Source organism: Herpailurus yagouaroundi, unplaced genomic scaffold (genome assembly GCF_014898765.1).
Source record: "Herpailurus yagouaroundi ecotype Mexico unplaced genomic scaffold, PumYag 29, whole genome shotgun sequence".
Taxonomy (NCBI): Eukaryota; Metazoa; Chordata; class Mammalia; order Carnivora; family Felidae; genus Herpailurus; species Herpailurus yagouaroundi.
Genome location: NW_024412377.1, coordinates 5,953,603 through 5,968,814, shown reverse-complemented (window position 1 = coordinate 5,968,814; position 15,212 = coordinate 5,953,603). Strand labels below are relative to the sequence as shown.

Here is a 15,212-nt window from a genome sequence, read left to right as displayed (position 1 = left end):
CCTAGGAGCACGTGGCCAGACAGTTCAAAGTTGCGATCAATTTGCAACCGGTTACATTTAACAAAATGGGCCTGTTGATGATACATTTTGCTTGCAGGTGTTAAGAAATTTAAGGTGGCCGACTCACTTAAATTAAACATGTGTAACTGATATAAAAGCAACTTCAGACAGATTAGGATGAACCTCACTCAGCCCACAATTTCTTCTCATGCAAGAAGCTTGAAACTGGGTGAAGTCTGTCCCTCCCTGGTTGCAGAGACGGGCTGGGTTCTTCCAACCTGCAGGAGGTTTCTCCTCCTCTTTCCTGATGAAGTAGCCATTGATCTCCCTGCATTAGGGTTGCTGGGGCTCACAGGTGCCCTTGGAATTTCCTCAGTCTTTCCTTGTTTCCCAGCATGAGGGGCTCCGTTGCTACCACTTTTTTTCTCTTCTTATGTTTCTATATGCTTCTTCATCGATGAGATTTTTTTATTTATTTATTTATTCTGAGAGAGGTGGGGGCAGAGAGAGAGGGAGAGGGAGAATCCCAAGCAGGCTCCACGCTGTCGGCACAGAGCCCGACACGGGACTCAAACCCACGAACTGTGAGATCGTGACCTGAGCCGAAACCAAGAGTCAGATGCTCAACCAGCTGAGCCACCCAGGCGCCCTGCTTTTGATGAAACACTTAATGAGGGTCTGTGAGATGCAGACATAGAGTAAGGCTGTGCACATTTAAAGGCAAAGAAAATGGATTTCTGCCTCCGGGGTGGTCACAGTCACTCAGCTAAGGCAGTTACGCCAGTAAACAGGCTTTCAGACCGTGTGATCACAACAGTGTGTGTTTGGGTGGGAGTGGTTGCTACAGCTGATGACCCCATCTAAGGCTTGGGTGGATAGGACCTGAGGTCTGTGACGTCACAGCCAGCTTGCCAACCTCTTGGATATTGAACAATCAGCGCTGAGCTGTCATTGGTCAGCCCCGGCCCACCGCTGCCCCCCAGGACAACAGCCTCTTGCTCAGAGAGAGAAGCCTCCCCCTCAGAATCATGTTTCGGCCTCTTCGTTTTGAAATATCCTTCAGATGCTGTCGCTTCGGTCCCTTGCGGTCCCCAGCTGCCAGGTGATTGTGTGCCGTGGAGGCTGCTGGGAGGCTCTGCGGAGCTGGTGACGACATAGAGAACACGGCTGTGACATTTGGAGCCACACACCGAGAGACCCTCTCCGCAGCATCAACCACGGGGATGGCTATGCCAACTGGAGCAGGGAATGGTGAGGGTGCCAGGAAGAAGCATGGACGCCGGACGGTAAAACACGGAACACGGAGAGCAAACAGAGAAGAAAGTGGACGCTGCCCTTTGTGCATCGGATTCTCTCCCAAACGTGCAGGAAACAGGAGGGGCTGGGAAGCAGCAGGGAAACGTTTTCTGGCACGGGCTGGGGAGTTTGCAGACAAACACGAGGCCAGCTTCCAAGAATTATCAGTTGGATTAATTAATCCCTAAGAACCTAATTACCATGAATCTTATTCCTGGGCACAAGGTATCTGAGCTGAGATTTGTGTGTCTGCAAAGAAACCAATATTAGGGGGGAGGCTTCGGGGATAATTAGGATCCCAAACTGGGGAAATGTCAGTGGGGGTTCCGTTATCGATGCCTGAAAGCCTCACCCGCCCCAGTGCTGAGATCGTGGCTGTAGAAAAGGCTCAGGCCGGGAAGAATGAGCAGGTCCAGGATCACCGTGGGATTTGGCTGGGAAGTGTGTAAAATATAACTTGCTGCAAAGCAGAGCACGGAAGTGTCATTTTATATGCTTCCACGTGGAAACAGAGGAGCACCAGGGCCCTCACAGCCCACCGCCAAGGACACGCTGGAGAAACAGGTTGGGAAACCACTCATGCAGCATGACTTTTTCAGAACAGTGTCATGCGGGAGGAGCATGAGGACCCAATGAGTGACTTATGAAGCAGGAGGTAGCTGGCACTAACCCCTAAGCGAGCAGGACGCAAGCAAAGTGGAAGAGCTCACAGCAAATACCTACCTGGGCTGGTTTCAGGTGGACCTAAATTAGTACCGACCAGGATGAACTGAACTCCATGTGCCCCACACCAGGGACAGAACCTGGGGAGTGGAATAGATAAAGAACATAGATTCCAGGGGGCAGAAGTGGAGAGGGAAGCGCAGGAGAAGGAGTCAAGCTAGAGATGGGCAGGTGTCATGAAAAACAGCAGGGAGAAGCAGGTTCCTGGGCAGAAATAGTGAACGTGTGGCCTGGTTTCTGCAGCCTCCCAGGGAGACGGCATTTCCCAGGCTCCGAGAGAAAGTGAGGCATTAAAGGCTCAGAGATGTTGAAGGAGGTAGAGACAGGATAAACAGGGAGGAAAACACAATACATACGTGTATTCGTCAGGATTTCCCAGAGAAACAGGATGGGTAGATAGATAGATAGATGAATAGATAGTTAGATGATAGATATATAGATAGATAGATAGATAGATAGATAGATAGATAGATAGATAGTAGATAGATTTATTCTAGGAATTGGCTCACTCTGTCATGGAGAGTCCAAAATATATTTGGCAAGCCTGCAGGTCGGAGACTCCGAAAAAAGTTTCAGGTCCATTCCAAAGGCCTTATATTAATAGAATTCCTTCTTGGCTGGGAAAGTCAGTCTTTGTTCTCTTAAATTGTTCAACTGATTTGACAAAGCCCACCATTTCACTGAGAGTAACCTACTCTACTCAAAGTCCAGTGATTCAAATGTTAGTATCACGAAACAAAAACAAAAACAAAAAACTTCGCAGAAACATCCACAATACTTACTGTTGGGCCAAAAATCTGGGCACCAGGGCCCCGCCAGGTCGACACATTAACTGTCACAATATGGTTCCCATTGAGGCCGTTCAGAGTTAAGAATCAGAAGGTAAAGGCAACTTAAGACCTGGGAAATAAAAGAGGAAAAATGAAAGAAAGGAAGTCATTTCAAGGGCATAGGGAGGGATGATTCAGACCCAAGGAAATGTGTAAGAGTGGAACGGGGAGTAACTACTTATTATGGATGCAAGATTGCAGAAAACTAGAGAAAAGACTGTTGAGGTTTTGAAAGAAACATTTTTTAAAAATAATGTTTGTAATGAAGAAGCAGAAAGAAACGGAGTTTATGTATTTGCCATTTGGGGTAAATTTGGTAGAAGTGGGGGGACTTTAATTACAAAATGAGCCCAAAAAGTGGTTACTTTTCAGGTATTATTTATTTATTTATTTATTTATTTATTTTAATTTTTTTAACGTTTATTTATTTTTGAGACAGAGAGAGACAGAGCATGAACGGGGGAGGGGCAGAGAGAGAGGGAGACACAGAACCGGAAGCAGGCTCCAGGCTCCGAGGCATCAGCCCAGAGCCGGTCGCGTGGCTCGAACTCACGGACCGTGAGATCGTGACCTGAGCTGAAGTCGGACGCTTAACTGACTGAGCCACCCAGGCGCCCCATTTTTCAGGTATTTTAAGGAGGCCAATGTCAGCCACCTTCTTTCCCCTTCTAAGTGTGGCACCAAGACATGGTAATGGATGCCAACAGTCCCAGGAGCTGGAGAACGTTCTCTTGGGGAAGTTGCGCCCACTGTTCAACGTGGGGACCTGAGACACTAGGTTGATGGAGTGGCTGGTATCTTTCCAAGGGCTCACGCTAGGGAAAGCCAAATATAGAACGTGCACCACTCCAATGCACTCTTGAGAATCCAGTAACGTTTCTTTGGAGTTGCTGTGTCCTGAGTTGCCCAGAATTATTTTCTTGCTGCACCTGACTTTTGCTCTGATTCACGCTTCAGAGGCCAGCCCTTTAATTTTTTATTAACCTCTATAAAGGTGACATGACCACATACCATGAGAAATATTCATGGGAAATCCAGAATAGATAATTCAATTCACTCTGTGCCTGCTTATTAAGAACACCTCTCATGCCCATCATTCAATTTGATTTAGACAAATAGGTTTTGTGGACTGGTGTCCATGGAAATATGAACATTTATGCCTGCACTAAGTTCCTTTTCTTCATATCTAAAGTTTAGAAAAGATAGCTTGCGCCTGTCTATTAGAGATTTTTTGTAATGTGGTCATTTTACTCTGCTTTGATTTTCATGAAAATGTATGACCCAATTGCTTTTGGATTAAAACCAGTAATTATAGGTTTTATCCACAAAGATAAATTTAGAGGAAGAGAGAGTTTCAAATTCAGAATAATAAGAAATCAGCATAGCTGTAGGCATTGTTTTAAATTAAATTAAGAAAGGATCAATTGTCCTGAGAAAAATTTGACTTTCTTTCATTGCCTCTTTATTTCCATCTGCACACTCTGCATTCAAATGCAGTCTTTATCTTGTCTGCTGTAGTACTTTGTTCTCACAGTTAAGTAAAAACTAAACCGAGAATGCCATTTGATCATCGATTGTGGCTGAAATGGCCATCATGCTACAGGCATGAAAATCATAGGGTGAGCAGTGTGTCTTGTGCCTTACAGATTTTTTCATGTTTTCAGAGTTCATCTGTGCTGGAAGATACATAGGACTTCATTTCTTTTTATTGAAGAAAGATATTCTTTTCTATGAATTTACGACATTTGAATTTTACACTTAGCACTTGATGGGCATTTGGGTTTCTTCCATTTCTTGGCACTTCTAAATAATCCTGCTGTTAACTTACACGTACAAATTTTTGTGTGAACATATATTTTATTTCTCTTGGGTATGTATTTAGAAGTGAAACTTTGGGTCATATGGTAACTCTATTTATGTTTTTGAGGAACTTCCAGAATATATCCCTGAGTAGCTTCAACATTTTACATTTCCACCAGCCTTGTAGGAAAATCCCAGTTTTTCCACATCCTCATCAATACTCGATATTATCTGTGTTGTTTTGTTTTGTGTTGCTGCATCCAAGTGGGAGTGATAGAATACTTAATTGTGATTTTGGTCATATTTCTCGGTTGACCAATAACATCGAACATTTTTTCATGTGCTTATTGGCCATTTGTATAAATTCCTTGAAGAAATAACTATGTAGATCATTTGCCTATGTATACATGAGTCATTTGCCTCTTTTATTGAGTTGTAAGAGCTCTTTATATATTCTGTGTACAAGTCCTTATTAGATAGATATATGTTTTGCAATTAATTCTCCCATTCTTCATATTGTTTGTTCACTTTCTTAATGGTGTCATTTGTAGCACAAAGTTTTTTAATTTTGATGAAGTCTAACTTAGCTATTTTTTTTCTCTTGTTTCTTGTGGGTTTGATGTAATATCTAAGACTGCCTGGTGTAAGGTCACAACTATTTACTGTTATACTTTTGCTAGGGGTTTTATAGTTTTAGATTTTCCATTTAGGTCTTTGATTCATTTTATGTGTGGTGTGAGGTAGGGCTTCAACTTTGGGAACAATTATCTCTTTCCTTCTTATAACTTGTGTTCCCCTCAAATGGTGCATGAGTGTGCTCTTGGCCTTCAAATACATCAGGCTAGAAACAAAATATCAAGCAAAATATTAGAAAAGAGACAAATCATGATAGGATGACACAGGAACCTATTTTCTTACTTTAGGATTGCCAACAGAAGTTGTAAAATAAACATAAATACAACTCAGCACAGCATTCAGGTGCCCAAAGCACATATTCTCAGTAAATCTCTTCTTGTCGCCGCTTAAGGATTTACACATTTGACTTGACCATGTGAGATGACGCAACCAGCCTCACTCCTGCGCTTGATGGTTTTCCCATACGCATCATGCTATTTTTCACCTCTGTCTGCCCGTGGAGTGACGGTACAAATTCCGGTAAGAAAAATATGTGCCAAAAAATGTTAATTTTTCTTTGTCCATAGCGTACTCTGTGGTCCCGTTAAGCCTCATACCCAAAAGACTTAATCTGTGACCAAAAGGCTTAAATCTTCATCTTATCAACAACTTAATTAGTTCATTAATTAGTTCAGACAGAAAGTGCTCATTCTCTGAGGGCTGCCCCGCCCCCCCCCGGCCCTGCCATTTCTCTGTCTTACAGAAGTCCAGGATCTAGGATACAGGATATTCGACGCACATATTATGTAGCACTGGAGGAGGGGCTTCCCTGCCTGGTCTTTCCAGGTGTGAGAGAAACAGAATTGATACCCCTTTCTCTCCCTCTCTTTTCTACAACTCCTTGACCAGAGAACCATAGACTTCTCTTTGACTTCTACTCTCATAAGAGGGAAGAACAGTATGTTTTCAAACTAGAGGGAAGTTCTGTATATTGGATTATCCAAGTTTACTCCTTAATATTTCTAAGGGGAGTTTCACAGAGATTTGGAAAATTCCCTTCTTTTTTTTTTAAGTTTATTTATTTATTTTGAGAGAGACAGAGAGAGTGCAAGTGGAGGAGGGCAGAGAGAGAGAGAGAGAGAGAGAGAATCCCAAGCAGGCTCTGCACTGTCAGAGCTCTCACGAAACTAAGATCATGACCTGAGCCAAAATCAAGAGTCAGACACTCAACCAACTGAGCCACCCAGATGCCCCAGCATAATGAATGTTCAGAAATTGAATTTTGATTCATCAGTTTTTCTTTCTTATATTTTATATCAAATCCTTCCATCAAGCAACATTTTTTTTTCAGAATTGCAATGGAGAAAAGCAGTGTACTTAATTCTTCAAATCTTACCCTGTTGCCCTAATGGCTCCATCGTCATGTGGGAAACATCCCCTGCCTCCCTCCCAGACAGTTTCCCTGGTGCCCGGGCTGAGTTATAGTAACAATCTGGACCGGCTGTTGTGTTTGTACACAATGCCAGGTGCTGGGCTAAGATTATCACATTCATCCTCACAACCTTCCTATAATAGAGGTATTGTTAATTTCACCTTACAGAGGAAGGACCGGCACACAGATACTAAGTGAGGTAGAAATAATAAATGATCTCTGCTCAGAGATTTAAACGTAGATGTATCAGACCCAAGCCAGACCCACAGCACCTGGCTAAATTGTTTCCTCACTGAGTTGTACCCTATTTTTATATGAGTGGTCATTACTACATTGTGAGTGTCTTGGGACCAGGGCATCTGCTGTGTTTACTCTTAACTCCAGTACCTAGCAGAGTGACTATCCCACAATAAATGCCTAATAAATGTATGCTAAGCTAATGAAGCAGCATAAATCGGTGATGATGATGAGAGGAGACTAAGTTTCACAGCCCTGGATGGAAACAGGACAGTCTGAGACCACACAATGATGCAGAAATCTCCTCTGCAGTTCTACAAAAGCTACAAAAACACAGGGGCATGACTGAAAAGGCCCGTTAATGAGGCAGACAATCATGTAGAGGTTAGAAGAGGATGACAATGGAGGGCTGGAAAATAAAGGTTATTCAAGATGGACAAACTTCTGAAGTGTGAACAAGATCAAGTGTAAAAATAATGGGAGGAGAAAGGCACCAAAGTCTAGAGAACAGACTGAAACACCTGGCATATTGTAAGGGCCACAGATTCATCAATGAGCCTGAAGCAGAGGTTTGGTGGAAGGAAGAGTGAGGAAAGGAAGATAAAAATAAGTGCTGGTGCCATGTTGTAAATGGTCCTAAATCTGTTGACGTTAAACCTGATGATCAGAGGGGATCAAGTGGACTGCAGCACGTTGGATAGACTGAATTAAGAAGTAAGGGGAGAGGGGTGGGCGTGGGCAGGGAGGAGAGCTGGAGGAATAAGGGTGAGGTGGGGCTAGTTAAAGGGTCCCTGCAATGACCCTGGTAGCAGGGTAAGTGTTGGAGTGATGGGAGGGGCCGAAATTACAGAAGGAAGAGAGAACATGAAGAATTCTCTAGATATAGAGAGCAGGAGTGGAGGGAAAAGCTGAACAGTTGATCTCCCATGAAGGAAAATCCTGGTCATATGTGAAATCCTAACACTGAGAGAGGAAATGACTACACAATTGGCAGATGGGGGCTGGTAGGAGCACCTGAGTTTGACTTCAGACACATGATGTAAGGAGGGGGTGAGGGTCTTGCCATTAGTCTTGTAGGGCTGAGCTGGTTCCCACTGGGGTCAAGAATGTGCTGGAACCTGAGATCCTGTGGGTCAAGGATAAACTACCCTACTGCCCAAAGATGTGCCACTACACAAGGCAGGTGTTCAAAAAAATATTTACAGAATGATTACATCGATGCAATTATTTCCAAATTTGAAATGTTTCAGTGTATTAGGTCTGAATAAACAACATTGGTTGGGACTGGAGGGTTTCCTCCTTTTATATAGTTATAGAAATAAACACCATAAGCACCAGTCATTGTAATTTCTAATACACGATTTCCAGACGGTGATGGTTATCTCGGTGTGAGGTTAACACCTTCCACTTTCACGTTCTTCCATTCGGAGGCTCAGGGGTTAGCGCCAGGCCTGGCACATGGAAGGGTCAGACCCTTGCTGCTGTGTAATCACCTCACGTGGGGAAGTTCTTCTGGAACTTTCCTTTCCACGCAAGGCAGTTTTCCACAAGGTAAGAGGGAAAAACAACTAGGAGGCCATTAAAAAATCTATTTTAAAACCTTGAGCTGCAATAGAATTTGACAATTGAACTTTACAGGAAAATGAGTCAACTTTATCTGATAAAGTTATTACCTGTAAAGGTTGTTTGGCCATGGTCCTTTATTGAAATGGCAGTAGGTAAGGTTGCAATATTAAAAATTAATTAGGTGAACTGTGTGCTCTTTGAAAGGACACAGCAGAGACAAAGCCCTGAGAGCCTGAGGTGGCGCAGGGCCTGGCTGAGCTCTTGACCTTTTCCCAAAGCTTCTACCTTCGAGGAGGGAGCTCCCCCTGCAGGGCTGACGGGCTGAGAACCAGAAGGGCTGGGGACTGGGACACTACAGGCTGGGGACACTGCGGGCTGGGGACAGTGTAGGCCAGGGTCCTTGGAGGCTGTGGGCACCTCAGGGTCCAGAGAAGTGGGTTCAGACGGACTCAGGGACTGAACCACGGGAGTCAAGACACATGTCCCATCCTGGGCGACTTTCTCCCTGTTACTAAAATTCAGGGCCTGGACAGCCATTCCCACAGCTGAGATCCCTGCTAATTCCCTTCCCACCCCAGTTCTGGGGACACATTTGCAAGGCGAGGTGCTGCAGCCACAGCCAAGGTGGAAGGAGACTGGCCTTTTCCAAGGCCACACCTGGCCCTGGGAAAGAAGGAACTGCCCAGGTGACGGGATCTTGACTGTTAACTCTGCAAGCGGCAAAACTCATGCTATCTACAAAGACTTCGGTCACCCTTTGGTATGTCTGCTCTCCTATTAGCCAGTCAGGGCCCAGTGTATCTCTTAAAAATGTTTATTTATTTTGAGAGAGAGGGAGGGAGAGAGAGAGGCAGAGGGAGAGAGAGAATCCCAAGCAGGCTCCACGCCGGCAGCGCACTCCCTGAGGCAGAGCTCTATCCCACCAAGCGGGAGATCACGACCTGAGCCGAAGTCAGGAGTCGGGCACTTAAGCGACTGAGCCACGCAGGCGCCCCAAGGCCCAGAGTATTGCAAACCAATAAAGAAAGTTCTGGTTGTACTCAGAGCTGGAGGTCTGTGTCCACGCCTGCCAGCAGACCGCCCAGAGCAGAGCATCTGCTGGGTTTTAGCAAAGTGCCATACCCCAGTGTTCCCCAAGGGGGCACAGTTTCTGGAGCAACACTAAGATTCCACAACAGGGCAGCCTGGTCTGTTCTATAGATACATTTATGTAAACCTTAGACACCACATTGCCTATTTGGTCCCATCAAAAGAAGAAGAAGAAGAAGAAGAAGAAGAAGAAGAAGAAGAAGAAGAAGAAGTTGTGTTGAATGACTATAACGTTCACAGAAATCGCATGGAGATTTTTAATTTGGCCAGTGAGATGAGTCATACCAAGGATGACAAGAAAATAGATGCTGGCTGGCCGTGACACGTGAATGTCGGTACCATTCTTAACATTGACTTGTTCATTCACGAGACAAAAGGAGATTTAGTATAAATTAACTTGGAAAAGCAAGTAGTGGTCAGTATGGGGGCCATTATACGCACACTGGGGAAACCTGATAAGAGGAAAAATTTCAGCTATGCTCGTTATTACGATATTGATAAGATAATAGAATAAAAACACTAAGCACAATGCCTGGAACATAATTAACGCAGAGTAATTGTTAATGTCTGGTTTCTAATATGCTTCAACCTCTTATCGTTGCCAGTGTGGAACTTTAAGAAAGTGTTCTAGGAGAGGAGAGGGGGCAAAGATTGTAAGAGGCAGAAGAGAAAAAGTCAATGAAGGTCAATAAGTCCTTGGAAAAAGTGAACCCCTGGTAAACTGTTACAAATTCTAAACAATGAGAGATCAGTTCCTCCTTATTGAGTAGGCAATTTTTTTTTTTGTAATTGCAACACGCGTAGTGAATTAGGGAGCATATAAGGACACAGCCAGTGCGGGGTAAACTGAATTACCTGTACGCCATTTGCCAAAACGTACCCAAATTCTCAAAAAGTATGCATCTCTCATCCTGCTGTTCAAGTACTAATCATTTACTCTAATAGCATTATTAGGAAGTTTTAAAGTTAAATAAGTCTGGACCAATTATGGGCTCTAGTCCCAAAGGAGGGATTGGTTGTAGAGGGCAGGAGACACGCATGATCTATGTAACTGAAGGGAGAGACACAGGCAAGGTTGGGGAAAGGGCAACTGCACGTGTTCACTTTGGATGGTTTCTGCTTTCTCTGTGGGCCGAGAGTGAGAGGAACAGAGGTGTCAAGGATTTGATGATATTGGAAATGTTTGGGCATAGATTCCCTGTGAAGGAGAAGAGAGAAACTGAACAGCTATGCAGAGTAGGTTATATGCAGTGGTGGTGATGGAGTTGGTGAGTAAGCATAGTGGGGGGCATCTCAGGGGTTAGGGGTTTCCTTATGGAACACCTCTTTAAAGAAAGATAACTCAGGGGCCCCTGGGTGGCTCAGGCAGTTAAGCCTTGGATGTCGGCTCAGGTCATGATCTCACAGTTCGTGGGTTCGAGCCCTGCATCAGGCTCTGTGTTGCCAGCTCGGAGCCTGGAGCCTGCTTTGGATTCTGTGTCTCCTTCTCGCTCTGTCCCTCTCCTGCTCATGCTTTCTCTCTCTCTCAAAAATAAATAAACATTAATTTTTTTTTTAAAGAAAGACAACTTGAAGCTGAATTGCTTGTTTCGCATGTGCACAAATCCTTTGTGAGATTGAAAAAAAAAATCAGAGGACTTTTATTCATTTCTACAGACAAAACAGTAGGCATCATTTTTAATGTGTGTTCATTTAATGGCGGCCCATCCTGCCAAGTCTTTCTGACCGTGCAATATGATGTTCCCACACTGGAAGTGAGGGGAAGCCTGGACCGGGCTGTAGGATTCTGTCTAATTTGTGCTTCTGGAGGAACATTATGAGGAGCAGTAGGTTAACAAGCTTGTATTTGTCTATTGGTCTCAGATCACCTGAGTTGTACAAGGACTGACTAGGAGGGTAATAGCCTGAGATGAGGAAGAAAATTCGAAACAAGTTTAAGTCATGGGCACATTTAGCTCCACAGGTCAGATCCTGGGACTAAGGAGCCTCTGAAATCGGGATCCCATATAGATCAATCCGTTTCTCAGAGTGCTCAGCAGTCCACGTGCCGAGAGAGAAAGGGGCTCCTCCAAGGCTGGAGTTTGTCAGGTGGACACCGCCAAAGGACAAGAGCCAGGGGGAAGGAAACGAATCCAGCAAGGGCTTGCAGAGAAGGGTAGAGGGACCCGAGGGCCTGAACCCTCCATGATGGTAAAGGACGAGGTGATGGGGAGTAACGGAGCATGTGGACAGTCTACCATATTATGTGCAGCCTGTCTCGTATCTGGCGTAGAACTAAGCCCTGAGAGATGCCAGGTTGACCCCGAAGTCCCACTGGAACTCAGAACTAGAGACAAAGAGACAGGTGGATACCATGTTTGTCTGTCTGACAGATTTGTTCCATTGTGAACGATCCAGTGGAATTTTCAACCGAAGAAAGATATGATGTTACTAATCTATCATTTCAAGGGCGTATACCTCTGGTTTTTATTAAGGTAGTGTGACGGATCAGCTTCCACTAACTCAGTTGCTCTGAGAAGGTGTTTCTGAGAAGGACGGCTTCCATCTGTGCTGCCTTCTGGACACATGCACCAGAATTGGCATCTCTGAGAAGTTCATTGATCCATATGCGATTCCAATTTCAGAGCCCTGTTAATACCAGGCTCTGACCCACGTGCTATGACATGACTTACTTGCTCAGAATTATTCTTGGAATTTATTTCTCTATCTCGTTTTATTACATTTCCTGTCAACCCCTATACAACTCAGATCATCTGAGGCTGATAGAAAAATACAAGCTTGTTAATCTGCTACTTGGCATAATGTTCCTACATGAGCATGAATGAGAGTGAATCCCACAGCCTGACACAGCTCAGTGTGAGCCCATCATATCGCACAAGCAGAAAGGCCTTGGCATGAGGGGTATTATGGACTGAATTGTGTCCCCCCCCAAATTCATAGGTTGAAACCCAATCCCCAACCTGACTGTATTTGGAAATAGAGCCATTAGAGGTGTCATTAAGGCTAAATAGGAACTAAGGGCCAGGCCAGTAAGGACTAATGTCATTATAAGAGGAGGAAGAGACACCAGGAGTGTGTGCTCACAGAGGAAGGGCCACATGAGGACACGGCAAGAGGAGAAAACCAGGCAAACCAGGCCTGCTGGCACCTAGATCCTGGACTTCCAGACTCCAGAATTGAAAGAAAATGAATTTCTGTTGTCTCAACTTCCCAGTCTGTGGGATTCTGTTATGGTTACCCTGAGCAGACTAAGACAAGGCACCATGATTAAATGGGGCATACATCCAAATTGATTTTCTCCTTGTGTTAATTTGTATACATTAGCAAAAACTCTCTGTGTCTTTTCCATTTCATAAAGGATTTGTGCACATCTGAAATGAGCAATCCTCACTAGCATTTTCTTGTCTTAAAGGGATTTTCATAAGCTTCCCCTCGGGATGGCTCACCCACCCTGAGCCCCATGAAGCTTGTTCTTTGTGAAGACCGGAAATACCATGCTTTCATTTTTTTTTCCAAGGCAAAGGTTAAAGAATGCACCACCTGGAGGATGGTGAGAAAAAGGTCTTTGTTTTGGGAACACACTCTCATCATCTCAAAACTCCAATGGCACTAAACCCTCAGGGCCCTGGTCTTGGCCCAGAACCTAGAAGTCTCCATGGACCACTTGGGGTTTGTCTTTCCATGCCAGGGAAGATGATGCCTCTTAGATCTGGGTGACTTTGATCAACAGGAAGTGTAAGTTTCAGAGCAGTCGTGTAGAGTGATCACTAGATCCCATCCTTGGTGGGATTCTGGAGGATTAGGCTATGAGACAACATGAGAAAACATTTTTAAAATTTTATTTAAAGTCAAGTTAGTTAATATATAGTGTAATAATGGTTTCCCAAGTAGAATTTAGTGATTCATCACTTACATATAATACCCAGTGCTCATCCCAACAAGTGCCCTCCATAATGTCCATCACCCATTTACCCGTCCCCCCTCCCAACACCCCTCCAGCAACCTTCAGTTTGTTCTCTGTATTTAAGAGTCGCTTATAGTTTGCCTCCCTCTCTTGTTTATCTTATTATTCCTTCCCTTCCTCTAGGTTCATCTGTTGTGTTTTTTAAATTCCTCATATGAGTGAAATCATATATTTGTCTTTCTCTGACTTATTTTGCTTAGCATAATACACTCCAGTTCCATCCATATGGATGCAAATGGCAGAATTCGATCCTTTTTCACCACCGACTAATATTCCACTGGCCATCTCTTCTTTATCCATTGGTTGATGGACATTTAAGCTCTCATTAGGAGCTGCCATAATTTGCCTATTGTCAATAATGCTGCTATAAACATTGCTGTAACTGAGGCTTGGAAATTTTACTCTGGATTCTTTTTTTAAACTATTCTTCTGTAGATTAGAAAGCAAACCCTTTGAATTGTGTTTCACAATTGCTAGTCTATAATAGTAACTACTAATATCAGTAGGAAGAGGAAATACTGTATGCTGACTGATTATGAAAGCTAATACTATGAATCTCTGTATATACATACATGTAGATTCATTTATCGTAATCTCTACACCCAACATGGAACTTGGACTCAGGACCGTAAGATCAAGAGCCACATACTCTCCCAACTGAGCCAGCCAAGAACCCCTGTGAATATTTATACTCTTATTGTTAATATGGCCAAGACAATATGGGCAAGTGGGAAATTGGTGACAATTGATTGAAAGTGTCCCTTACATCTGTTCCAAGGCCAATTGAGGCATACACTAATCCCTATCCCTCTAGCAGCCCCAGACCAAACCAACTGTCCAGCTGTGTGACCGCCTTTCAGAAAATACATATCCTGCCATCAAATGGGGCGTCATTCTTCTTAGCTGGATCACAGGTAAAGTTGATAACACTATAGCCAAAGTTGTCTCAGAATAGCTTCAAACAATTCAGTGAAACAAAACTCTTTATTACCAAATTCCACAGCTATTCTCCCAAAACGTGATTTGGTCCTTCCGTGTACCTGGTATATAAGGACACAAATAAAGCAATATAAACTCATGAATTTTTATATTTAACTCACATTGTAACTGTCTTTTATGTCTCATGTCAGATGTTATCTGTAGTCTTTGAAATCACTTTTATAAGGAAACAATTTAATATGAAACCATTGGCATTCTCTGTGCAAACTCTCATGCTTTCCTACGTAATGACATTAGTTTAATTCCTTCCTCTGTGAAGCTGCAATGTTCCCCGGAACATTTCTAGGAGTTTTTCTAGCCCTCAAAACCCAAGAGTTTTGGAGTACATTTTAGGTTAATTGAATGACACAGTATACGCGATTGTTCACGTGGATTAGAGAATGTGAATCTATAATAAGCACAGAGACCAGTGGAGCTTTGAGATCACGCCCCAACCCTGCAGCCTTTCCCACCAAAGAGGACTCTTGCAGGGGTGGAGACTGAGCCCAGTTAGTTTATGGACTAACAGTAATTGTGTACAACTATCTATGCAGTCAGCGTGCTGCTGGACAGGGCAGGGTTAGGAGCTGCTGGAGAATATGTCTTAGCTGGGATGGCAAAATGGGCCTTCTAATACTGAACTCCTGAATTAGGCAGAATTTCCCACCCAGTCACGAGCATT

The 15,212-nt window shown here is 43.8% G+C and overlaps 1 long non-coding RNA gene across 1 annotated transcript; it reads left to right on the top strand.

Moving 5' to 3' along the window:
• Positions 1-972: 972 nt before the first annotated feature.
• LOC121042501 (uncharacterized) lies at positions 973-7,646 on the top strand. The gene is made up of 3 exons (XR_005796260.1): positions 973-1,339; positions 5,677-5,804; positions 6,616-7,646. It is a non-coding gene; the product is annotated as an uncharacterized LOC121042501 (long non-coding RNA).
• Positions 7,647-15,212: the final 7,566 nt, after the last annotated feature.